Here is a 13,867-nt window from a genome sequence, read left to right on the forward strand (position 1 = left end):
CCTGATATAAATTTAATCTGTAAAAAAATCAAATCTATCGTAACACATTTTAAAAAGTCAGTCATTGCAGCAGATAAATTGAGAGCTAGTTCTAATCTCAAATTAATTCAATCGATTGACACAAGGTGGAATTCAACACATGATATGTGTCAAAGATTTGTGGAGTTATCTGATATAATAGGAGGAATTCTTTTACAATGCACTACGGCACCATTAATGGTTACAGCATTAGAGCTACAAACTACAAAAGAATTTATAAATCTCTTAAAACCATTTGTTGACGCAACAAAAATAGTTTCTGGTGAACTTTATTTAACAGCGAGCAAAGTAATACCAGTTATTAATACCTTAAGAGTTGCATTAAATATATCACAGCCACAAACTGAAATTGGAATTGAGATGAAAGAATTGCTAGTACAACAATTTCAACAAAGGTTTGAAACTATTGAAGATGAATCAAATTTAGCAATCTCTACAATACTGGATCCTAGATTCAAAAACATTCATTTCAAGGATGAGTTGGCTTGCTCTAATGCTGTTAAAAATATTTCAAAAACTTTAAACAAGAGAATCTTAAATAAACAGCCTCTCCAAAATAATTCCTCTAATATTACTGTTAAAAATGACTTCTGGTCATACCACAAAGATTTGGTAAATAAAATTAAATCACAGGAAATAGTGAATTCGAATGATAATGAAACACCTGATGATCTAAGGTATTGCTATATATATTTGAAATTTTTACTCTTATATTTAATTAACTTGCATTTACTATTTGTTTAAGGTTTTACTTAATCCAGCCTCCAATTGAAATGACAAGCTGTCCCATTCAATTTTGGAAGTCCTCGAGCGATACAGCATTAGGTAAATTAGCTATGAAATACATATCAATAATAGCTACATCAGTTCCCTGTGAGCGAATTTTTTCTATGGCTGGTAGAATCATCACAGAGTCGAGGAATCGTTTGAACGCGGAACATCTTCAACAATTACTTTTTTTAGGTAAGTTTTTAACTGAGGGTTTTCAAATGTTGTTCTCCTTACATAAAACTATATTATATTTAGGTTCGTTATCTAGCGAAGATTGGCAATTTCCACAATGAACTAAATACTGAATGGAGAGACCACACTACATTGTATAATTTTAATATTAACATTTATATTATTCTTATTAATTATATTTATACGTACAAAATTAAGAATATCATTTATCTAAAAAATTATCTATAAAGGGCAAATTAAAATTGGAACTCAGTCTTAAAATATCAATTGGTCCATAGCTTACTCCAGACTGTTTATGATGCAAATAAAGGAGCAAATATAATTATGTATAACATAGTATAACCTATAAGGTCGTACAATTGATGTTTGATAAAAGATAGGAAAATGAGGTAAAAGTAAATAATATATTTCGATTGAGTTGAATCGATATATCAATATATCGAATATCGATACATTGACTTCGATGCTTCACTCGTATCGATACTTCTGTTTTTGATACGTATCGATACGAAATATCGATACTTTTGGAAAATATCGCCATCACTACAAAGTACCACAGAGTATACTAACATTCTGTATTATAAAATATAATGTTATACTTATATCTAATAATTGTCAACTCCTTATGTCATTATTATTCGAATATATTTGTCATTTTAAAAATTAAACTCATTCACTAACATAATAATGAACATTCTCACTGCATTAAATATACATAACCTTATATTACTATTGACAGTTAACAAGTCGCCGGAATAGTTATATCGATTACATCGATTTATTTGCAAGTTCACAACTATAGTTTCGTCGTTGAGTATAGTTTGTTGGAAGCGATGTGAAAATGACGTCACTTTCCTTAGCGGCCAACTTCAGCCCGAGACATACAGAATCAGCCCGGGACATACATAGCGACCAACTTCAGCCCGAGACATACAGAATCAACCCGGGACATACAGAACTCGAGAAGAAAGAATGAAGAAGAATTACAACTTCGGCATATACAGGGTGTAACGAAACGACCGCCTTTTCTCGTAACTGGACGTTCGGGGTGACAGACTGAGTGCACGTGTAAAATTTCGTTCGAATCGTTCAAGAGGTTTAAAAGTTATTTCTATTTAAAAATCACCCTTATTCAGTCCTTTTCGAACGAGTTTAACTGCATAATGGAAAGCGGAGAAAGTGAAAAACAATTGATGAGCACCCAGCTAGAATGTAAAAATTATCGATCGCGTGCGGTAATACTTTTGCTATTTATTTCTTTAATCTGGCTATTAGATTAATTTTAAAAATAACAAAATCCTTTACATTACAATTCCAATTCAATTCAGTACAAGCATCATTGACTGATTTGATGGAAGGAGCGAGTTGACGCAATGTAAAGGAAAGTATCAAAAGCTAAGATATCGCGCGAGCACAATGATAACTTAATAGACAATGCATGAGGGCATTCTCTTTCTACTAACGAAGCTAAAGGGAATGATTCAAAATCAATACATTGATGAAGGAGAAAACTAAACTCACCCATTAAATGTTCTGCAAGTTCCTTTAAATCGAAGTTTTTGAAAAAGCTTCAAACTGGCTCCTCGATGATTTCCAGAAAGCACACTATCACTGATTTTGCATTTAAACACTTGTGAATTTAAACAAATTAGGTATAAACCTACGTTTCTTCAAAACACTGGTGAATTTGACACTTTTGAACTGTTTGAAGTAGGGTGATTAAGAGTGGTCGAAACGAATTATTGATTATTCTATCTCTCTGTGTCTCTCTTTTCAGCCTACTTCAAACAGTTTAAAAAGTGTCAAATTAACCGGTGTTTTGAAGAAACATAGGTTAACACCTAATTTGCTTAAATTCGCGAGTTCTTAAATGCAAAATCAATGAAAGTGTGCATTCTGGAAATCATCGAGGATCCAGTTTGAAGCTTCTTCAAAAACTTCGGTGTAAAGGAACTTGGAGAACAATAATGGGTAAGTTTAATTTTTTCTATCATCAATGAATTGATTTTAAATAATTCTTTTTACCTTCGTTTATAGAAAGAAAATGCCTTGATGTGTTTCCTATTAAATTATCAGTGCAGTCGCGTGACATCTTAGCTTTTGATACTTTCCTTTTCATTCTATCTTCTCCCTCTTTCCATCAATTCAGTCAATGATACTTGTATTGAATTGATTTGGAATTGTAATGAAATAGATTTTGCTATTTTTAAAATTAATCTAATAGCCAAATTAATGAAATAAATAGCAAATGTATTATCGCGCGCGATCGATAATTTTTACATTCTAGTGGGGTGTTCGTCAATTGTTTTTTTCACTTTCTCCACTTTATTTTGCACAGTTAAAGTCGTTCGAAAAGGACCGAAAAAGGGTGAGTTTTAAATGGAAATAACTTTTAAACCCCTTGAACGATTAGAACAAAATTTTACACGTGCATTTGGATGGTCACCCCGAACCTCCAGTTACGAGAAAAGGCGGTCGTTTCGTTACACCCTGTATATAGCTAACAGAGTATGAGATCTCTGGATTGGGTGAACCGATTTTAATGTTTATGGGCTCAAATGAAAGGTTTTTTAAAACCATTTTAAGTAAAGCTTTACTTAAATCATGACAATTGATCATTCATAGAAATAAATCGGTTTGAAAATTGGGACGGCTAAACTTGCTGTATAAGTTACACGGTAGTGCTCGGCGGTATAGACATGTCATTATCTACTTTTATATGTACTTGCCGTCGAGACACTACCGTGCCTCTTGATTCTGATGGTTTTTATTTGAAATTTGGAAAAATAATACATGTACTTATTAATCACAAAAATGATGTATACTTTATAATTTTGCAGTTTAATACTTTGCGTTTTAATAATCACATACCTTGTTTCGAAGTGGAAGAGACCACTATAAAGCAAATTATATCACTCAACGATATACATGATTATGAAACATTTAATGCATACGTCATGTTAGATAGAGTAACGTGTATACCAGTCTATTAATTTTGTAATAAACAATTTAAAACATTCTGTATTATAATTTTTAGTTATTATAAACAGAGCGACTGTCAAGTTCCCGAATTAGTATCATAGCTAAGTTTTAGAAAGAAGCATAAAACTTTCAACACACAATATAACTTTTCAATGTATTTCTCCTCGCTATCAAAAATTGTTTACAATAATCATAAAAAGTGTCAAATGATTTGAAAAATTATTTTTCGGCTCAGTTAAGTCATTCCATGTTTTTCCATTATTTATGTACTTCATCTTGTAGTAGTTGTTTCTTTCTTTCTAATTAAATACTTATTGAAAGTATATATATTTAGAAATGTTTCGTTCATTAAACATCCGGTAACAAGCAAATGCGCAATTTAGAAAAAATGTCATAAATATACCTTTTAATACCTTCCATGATCATTGTAGACGCTGTTGTTCAGCAAAGGAAGAAGATATGAAATGCTTATAACTTTAAGATCTTTCTGGATTCTAAAATTTAATTAGAACACTAACTTGAAAAATAAATTGTCATTCCATGTATGGAGACCGAAAAAATCACAACCTGAAAAATTCTTGTAAAACCCGGTTTTACCCTGGTCTCCACTACATTAAACATTATTTATTGTAACAAAATAAATATTTTCTACAAAAACAACACTTTCTTTTAATACTTTCAAAAGATGAACGCTAGGTGGCGAGCCAAGAAATCACTGATAGGTTTTTCTCGCTAGTTATCCAACTGTGCTGTAGTTACTATATAAGAATCGAATCAAGATTATAAAATCATGTATTTGTACTTATATATGTATGTATCTGTATTACTATATATTAGTTTATAAGTAACGATTGATGAAGTTGTTTGTACGTCTGTTTGTATAAGTTAAATTTCAATTTGTAAAGTGTAGTTTATGTGAATTAAACTTGTCTATGTTAAAAATAATAATAGGTAGTAGACGCGGTACTCTAGCATATGGGTATTCTGTGTAAAAACAGAAAAGAAATAAGTTGTTAAATTTTTTTGCGTACAAAATATGGTTTTTATTTCAACTAAATTTTTATTTATACCAATAGAGTTATTTCTTTGGTTTAAATAATCGATGTCTTTTATTTAATGAAAAGCTTACTCGCTTCAACTAAATATAATAGTAATAGAGATTTTAGATAAAATTTCAGATAATATTATTGAGATTTACATATACTTCAAAAATATCATTTATTAACATTAAATGATTATTTCGTTTCCCTAAGAATTAATTTTATTGATTCAGATAAATATATTTTTACTTCAATTGAACATATTAGTTAATATATGACTGACTTCTTGGTGTTCAGTAATTAGCCCATTCGTTTAAGCTAATATTTCACTGCAGGGAAAAAAAATTATTTCTTATTTAATAATTATTTTATTAGTCCAACTAAATATTTTATCAAATCAGTAGTCAATTTTCATTATCGGAACCATTGCATTTTTCCTTCAAACTTATATTTCATCAAGTTAAAATAAATCCAGTATTCACTTAAAACAAAGTATATTTTATTCAAATAAAAATAATTCATTGTTACTATTAAATATTTACTTGAACCATTTAAGAAAACCATTTATTTCACTCAATTGATATTTCATTGATTTAACCAATTTTTTTTCTCAGTATACTGAGTTCGAAACTGCTATAGGTGTGTATGTAGGTTGTATACGACTCTATTGGATTGTTTAAGGTAAGTACATATTCTCTTCATACTAATAAATTTCTTCTAGTAGCGAAACAAGAATAAATCAAAGAAACACCTATGGAACGAAGATTATAATTCTATAAAAAAGGTAAGTGAAAATCACTTATTATAAGTACATTATCTCTAATTCAGAAATATAAAGAATTTTCAGATAAGATGAATTTGTGTATTATTCACTGTTACAAAAACATCGGTTTGTTCGATATCAGTAATTAAACTTAAATCAATTAAAGCACGAAATCGACGAAACGTAAATAAAGGTTGTAACAAAGTAAGAAATTTACAAAATCGTCTGCTATTTACAAATAAAGAAACTAATTGATATATACAAATAAAATATATGATGTGTGTGATTTTTTTTTAAATAAATATTTGCTTTTATCAAACTCACAGTTATTCAAGTTGAAATTAATTGTTTTTGTCAAAGGCATGCATTGCTCGTATATAGATGATATTCATTAACCGTTAAAGAATATCACCTACTGTTGAGGAAATATTTGCTTGTATCAAACTCGCCGTTATTAAGATTGAAACAGATTTCTTTGACGAAAGGCATGCATTTGCTCGTATTTAGATGATATTCATTAACCGTTAAAGAATATCACCGACTTTTGAGGAAATATTTGCTTGTGCCAAAGTCTAAGTTATTCAAGTTGAAGCAAAATGTCTTAGTCAGAAGAATATATTTGCTCGTATTCAAGTGATATTCATTAACCCTTAATGAATATCACCCTCTTTTGAGGAAATATTAACTTTTATCAAACTCGTAGTTATAAAAGTTCAAACAAGTTTACTTAGATAAAGGCATGTATTTGCTTGTATTCAGGTGATATTTTCTTTGAAATAAATTATATTTATTCAGTTTTATTATATATGTACTTTCTTCAAATAAATATTATTTTTTCGAAGTATATGTTTCAAATAAATCACATTACTAATTTCAAGATAATTTACTAAAGCCAAATACACTGATTCACTCGTGAACTTTTTAAGTAAATATTTACTTAAAATTAAGCTAAATTTACTAGATGCAAGTAATTATTTTTCTCAGTGATAGCAAATGTAACATCGCGCACGCGATCGATAATTTTTTTTTTTCTAGCGGGATGTTCGTTAATTGTTTCTTCACTTTCTTTACTTTCCATTCTGCTGTTAAAGTCTTTCTAAAAGTACCAAAAAGGGTGATTATGAAACGGGAATAACTTTTAAACGCCTGGAACAATTTGAACAAAAATTTATATGTGCACTCGGGGTTTCAATCCAAATCTCCACTTACGAGAAAAGGCAGTCGTTTTGTTACACCCTGTATATTTGTATGATAAAAGTGAATCCAAACATGGTATAAAAATGATTATTTTTGTTTGTTTGACTATGCTAATTATTAAATAGATATATCTAAAATAGTCACATTTATATTGTATTTGGGATCGTTTTTATCATAAAAATGTATACAATTCATTAGTAATAATTATAAAATGGTTTAACAAAATTTGCGTATGTCCAAATTTTTCTCAGGTATACGGTCAGGTGTGTTCACGTCTGAATTGTTTTTTTTTTCATTCGACACTCGAAGTTCAATGCTTGGCCATTAAGGAGGTTCTACAGGGCATATCAGTAACCTTTGCCAATAATTTCAGGATATATAGGAGATGTCATCTGAAAAAGAAAACCCTTATACAAATTTTTACTATGATGAACATTAGCCGACTTACGCCATGATATTTTTATCCCAATAACGTACTTAAATAGTTTTTTGCAGCTCAGTAAACATTAAAATTATAAAGAAAATATATAAAAGTATTTTGTAGGTAGATTAATAGAGATGAAAATAATCTAAATGTTTTTTATCGTATTATTGTTATTTTTCAAGTTAGAAAACAAAATGTTTATGTTTCAATTCGTTAGGTCGACACAGCCTGTACAAACTCTTCAATAATTTGTTAAAAATAAAAATTAAAAAGAATCATTTTTGAAAGATATGATAATAAGCAACACAAAAAACTATTGATTTCCTTTGTGTGTATTATTAATATTTATTCAGTTATTTAAAAAGATACATAGGCTAAAATAGCCTAAATATACCTTCATGGAACTCGATAAATATGAATACTAAGAAAAAAAGCGATTAGAATTATTTGTTGCCTGTTATTATATTTTTTTTAAATTATTCTTCCTAATTTCTTATATGCTTAATATTGAATCAGTTACAGAGCAATTTGTATAGGTTGCTTGTCTAACTAATTTAGACCTAAACATTTTGTTCTTTAACTTGAAAAATAACAATAATAGGATAGAAAGCAATTAGACTTTTTTCATCTCTATTAATCTACTTACAAAAAACTCTTATACATTTTATTTATATTCTTGAGGTTTATCGAGCTGCATAGCTATTTAAGTACGCTATTAGGGTAAACATTAGGGTGGCCATAAAAAAAGACAATTTTTTCCGGTGCTTTTATTTTATTAAGAATTATGAAAAAATAGGAATCGAATTTTTTTAGATTTATTTGAAGCCGTTAAATGGTGCCGATATCGTTTTTAAAGTTAAAAATCCGATGTTCTTCCACTTTTTCGAGGTTAGATGTAAACCAAAATTCCAATAAGCTTTTAATTTGTCAAAAATTATGAAAAAAAGAGATCCTCGAATTTTTAGAATTTTTTGAAGCCGTTAAATTGTGCTAATATCGATTTTAAAATTAAAAATTTAGATTTATTGAAAACGATTTAACGAAATTATAAATTAATATTGTGCTTTAAAAAGTCCTTTAGTTAAATTACAAGAAATTGTAATAAAAAAAACATTAATCCAGCATAATATTAATTTATAATTTTGTTAAATCGTTTTCAATAAATCTAAATTTTTAATTTTAAAAACGATATTGGCACCATATAACGGCTTCAAAAAAATCTAAAAAAATTTGATTTCTATTTTTCTATCATTCTTAAAATAAAAGCACCGGAAAAAATTTTCTTATTTTATGGCCACCCTAGTAAACATATTATGTAAGTCGGAAAATATTGACAATAGTAAAAAATTTTATAAGGGTTTCTTGTTTCAAATGACTTGTCTTATAACCCCTTAAATTATTGAAATGTGTCACTGATACACCCTGTATACAACCATCTGTAGGACCGAGAAACTGGGCGTCCGCTCTCACCGCTGACCTGTTCTTCTCTTACCGAGCGCCTCCTCGAGTAGTCAGTAAGTTTGATGTTTTGTTTATAGTATATTGGATTACCCTGAAAATCACACATTTGTTTACATAAACTGAAATTTCGTGCACAATTCCTGAAGGGTTTAAAAAATAACTTCGATATTTTTTATTTATTTTTTTGCATTTTTAAAGCATCGCACTCTACGCCAATCAATTGTTTTTGACCGCGTTCCGTAGAAGACCGTGTATAATCTGCAAACTTTAAAGTCGAATATTATCGAAATATAGTCGGCCAAATATAGGTATTGAAAAAAATCTAGATGATTCGAATACACTAGAACAAAATGTTTTCTTAGTTTCACTTAAACCCTTACGTTTTTGCACGACCCATGATTCTCCTTAATCTATAGATCATACACACAATTTGAAACGGAAATGCGTATTCCATTAGTTATTTCTGTTCAATAAGTTATCACTCCCAATCGCAGCCAATCGGAGACTCGCCCAATTCAATAAATTCATTAATTAATTACTCATAAATTACAGGCGGTATGAAAAAATTTTATGGGGATTTTAATCTTTAAATTACCTCCTCATTTTAAATTTCTCTGGTTGGCACCCACTAATCTCAAACCATGTATTAATTCATAATTTTTAAAGTTTGGCCTAATTTGAAAATTAATTGATTTTACTTTTATTATTCATAACTATAGAAGGAGCTCCCTTCGAATAAAATAACTCAATTTTGCAATTTAGTCTTTATTTTTATAATATAACAATCATTTGTTAAACAATACTTTTATATTATTTTTCTATCCAAAGTTATGTTATTTTATTCTAAAGATTCTTTTCTAAGGATTCAAATGCCGTTGAAAAATTTGAAAGTGGTTTTTAAATTACATTGTATCTTGAAAACTAAGATTTCAGATGGAGTCATTCTGTATTATAGGTATGCAATAGGGTGACCCTTAAAAAGGGAATTCGCGAATTTTTTTGATTCCACCTTTCAAATCTGTTCTAAATAAAATAACAAATATTTTCCCACCGAGAAATCCCTTTATTTAAAGGACAAATAGTGCCTATAAGCTCGATATGTTTTACATTTGATTAATACTTGTTTTTTCGACAATGCCAGTTATAATTCTCTTATAGCTATAGAATGCGTTTTAAAAATCGTGTAATAATAAAAACTCATTGTCTACTATACTCAGAGTGTTTTGCGTAAGACGACCCAGAGCATGGATAAAACATAACACGTATCTCTTTAAGTATAAAACATTCAATTATTTTATATGACCTTTTTGAAAGCAAATGACAAGAGATTTAGAAAAGGTTCTATGTAAAAACTTAATAACTCTTTTAGTTAAAGAGATACGTGTCATTTTGTATCCATGCTCTGAAGCATCTTACGTAAAAAAAACCCTGTATATATATAAGGGAAAAAATCGAAACTCATTTAATTTTACCCTGGCGCGTTGCTACGGTTTAATGAACATGACGTTAAAAATCAGCGAGTAGAAAAATACTTAAGTGAACGAAATTATCAAAATTTGATTTATAAATATTAAGGTCGCTCTACACATCAAGAGACACGGTAGTGTCTCGACGGCAAGTACATAAAAGTAGAAAAAGTCATGCCTATACTGCCGTCGAGGCACTACTCTCTTATACAGCTAGTTGGGGCGTCCCAATTTTCAAACCGATTTTTTTCCGCGAATAATCCATTGCCATTATTTAAGTAAAGCTTTTTTTTAAATGGTTTTGAAAAAGCATTCATTTGCGCCTAAGAACATCAAAATCGGTTCAGGCAATCCAGAGATCTCATACTCTGATACCTATATATATATCGAAAATAAAATTTTCCTTCATAATCTTCTTCTTCTCCAGCCAGAGTGTATGTCTCGGGCTGAAGTTGGTCGCTAAGAAAAATGACGTCATTTTCACAACGCTTCCAACATAATATACTCAACGATCAAACTATATATGGTTGTGAACTGTCAATTCGGTGACTATATTGAACTGTGTAAATTGTAATGTGAGGTTATTTTTATTTAATGAAGTGAGGTTATTCATCGTGTTGCGATATTGCATCTGTTAATTTCTACAATCACAAATAATTCAATTAACAGTGACTGAAGGATTCGCGAATTAGATAAGTATAACATTATATTTTACAATACAGGATGTAGTATACTTTGTGGTACTTTGTGGGGGGGGGGGGGGGGTATTTTTTTTCAGATTAAATTAAGACAGAACATTTTCATATTCATTGATGAGGATAGAGCTGACTGAATTAAATAAGATTAATATTTACAAGTATGTGCAAATGAGAAGCATACTTTCAACATTAATGTGCATCGGTCATTATCAGGAGGATATTAATTGAAAGAAATTGTTAAGGTATTTAACGGGAAGGTCTACACCGACATTACAGAGCGGTTCCACCTCAAATCTTAGTTTTCAAATAACAGCGTTGTTTATGGACCGATTTTCAAATTTGCGGTAGTTTTGCATCTGGTAAAATAGCAGCTTTGGGATCAAAATAAAGAAATATTGAAAAATAACAAAAAAAAAAATATATGAAGACTAATTAATAGATATTAAAATTTAATTAAACAATAATTTAAAGATTTCGCTGTTTTATCCCAAAGACGTTACTTTGCTGATTCCAAAATGCCCGCAAAATCGAAAATCGGTTCACAAATAACGCTGTAGTTTGAAAACTAGTAATTTAGATTCAAATTTGTCAAAAGAGACGTAATGTCGGTAAAACAGAACACTTTTTCCAATATTATTTTTACCCAAAAGAGGGCACTGTAAATTCACAATTTTGTAAAGAAAAGCATTCAAAACAAAATACGGCTTCCTAGAATTATTATTACATACACTATTTAAGAATGCTGAAACTGATGCTTCACAAGGAGAGCGATGCCTCGTTCATTACACATTGAGCTAAAACCACAACAAAGACGCTCCGACTAATAATTTAGATGCAAAAAGTGGATGAATCTATCAGAGCGACGTTTGGAAAAGGATAAACGTACTGATTTCTGCTTCCTATTTTTCTAGCAAAAAAACTCAAATACATTCAACGATATAAGAAAATATAATGATAAAGATCAAAGTATAGTTGCTGTTGTATAAATATTAACCTATAACATTTTTTGCGAGTTTTCAATGCTCAACTGAAGACAGAAAGAGTACACCGCATGCCATATTACGTCTGCCCTTCTGCAGTCAACGCACTTTTCGATTGAAACATTTTTTGCAGCAAAACTATTAGTCCGATCGAGATCACCTTTATTTTAGCTGAAAGTATGGTTATCTAGGAACCTCTCATATTTTTTCCATATTTTTCTCATCAAAAATGAACCGGTACTATCGAAATTAGAGCAACGTTGTTTTGCCCCACCCCGCTTTCCCCTCCTACAAGCGTATACGGACAGCGTGAAGCTGAGCTTCTAGGCTATTGCGCGGTATGAGGTAAGGGGAATGCTCCATTCGCTACCGGGCGAGACGGATGGAGACGCGAGGGGAATGCAAGTTTCGGAAAACGAATTTTCGTGCTACGTGCTTATTTTTAAAGGAAAAAATCTGAAAAAAATTAGACATGTTCCTCTTTAGACGGACTATGTGATAAAAAAAGGTATTTTTGATCCGATCAATAGTTTGGCTGCAAAAAATGTTTTAATCCAAAACTTGCATTCCCCTCGCGTCTCCATCCGCCCCCCCCCCCCCATGGCGAACGGAGCATTCCCCTTACCTCATACCGCGCAATAGCCTAGAAGCTCAGCTTCACGCTGTCCGTATACGCTTGTAGGAGGGAAAAGCAGGGTGGGGCAAAACTACGTTGCTTTAATTTCAATAGTACCGGCCCATTTTTGATGAGAAAAATATGGAAAAAATATGAGAGGTTCCTAGATAACCATACTTTCAGCTAAAATAAAGTTGATCTCGATCGGACTAATAGTTTTGCTGCAAAAAATGTTTTAATCGAAAAGAGCGTTGACTGCAGAAGGGCAGACGTAATATGGCATGCGGTGTTCTCTTTCTGTCTTCAGTTGAGCATTGAAAACTCGCAAAAAATGTTATAGGTTAATATCTATACAACAGCATATATACTTTGATCTTTATCATTATATTTTCTTATATCGTTGAATGTATTTGAGTTTTTTTGCTAGAAAAATAGGAAGCAGAAATCAGTACGTTTATCCTTTTCCAAACGTCGCTCTGATAGATTCATCCACTTTTTGCATCTAAATTATTAGTCCGAGCGTCTTTGTTGTGGTTTTAGCTCAATGTGTAATGAACGAGGCATCGCTCTTCTTGTGAATCATCAGTTTCAGCATTCTTAAATAGTGTATGTAATAATAATTCTAGGAAGCCGTATTTTGTTTTGAATGCTTTTCTTTACAAAATTGTGAATTTACAGTGCCCTCTTTTGGGTAAAAATAATATTGGAAAAAGTGTTCTGTTTTACCGACATTACGTCTCTTTTGACTAATTTGAATCTAAATTACTAGTTTTCAAACTACAGCGTTATTTGTGAACCGATTTTCGATTTTGCGGGCATTTTGGAATATGCAAAGTAACGCCTTTGGGATAAAACAGCGAAATCTTTAAATTATTGTTTAATTAAATTTTAATATCTATTAATTAGTCTTCAAATATTTTGTGTGTGTTATTTTTCAATATTTCTTTATTTTATCCCAAAGCTGCTATTTTACCGGATACAAAACTACCGCAAATTTAAAAATCGGTCCATAAACAACGCTGTTATTTGAAAACTAAGATTTGATGTGGAACCGCTCTTTAATGTCGGTGTAGACCTTCCCGTTAATAATCATATGCTCGACTTCCAGGTGTGGAAATCTTTAATAAAATTTATGTTTAACTTTTTCTCTTTTTAAACTGATATGGATATCAATTGTTCGATAGGTTATATCATTTATGCAAACAAATATTTCAGACTAAATTATAGTAATGCTTGTT

The 13,867-nt window shown here is 30.5% G+C and overlaps 1 protein-coding gene across 1 annotated transcript in view; it reads right to left on the reverse strand.

The window, feature by feature from the left end:
• Suv3 (Suv3 helicase) overlaps positions 1 to 13,867 on the reverse strand; it is a 254,617-nt gene that overhangs the window by 99,846 nt on the left and 140,904 nt on the right. The window lies entirely within an intron of this gene.

The sequence above is a fragment of the Prorops nasuta genome, unplaced genomic scaffold (assembly GCF_024137725.1).
Source record: "Prorops nasuta isolate Cenicafe-Biocafe unplaced genomic scaffold, Cenicafe_Pnas_1.2 PNAS00009, whole genome shotgun sequence".
Classification (NCBI taxonomy): Eukaryota; Metazoa; Arthropoda; class Insecta; order Hymenoptera; family Bethylidae; genus Prorops; species Prorops nasuta.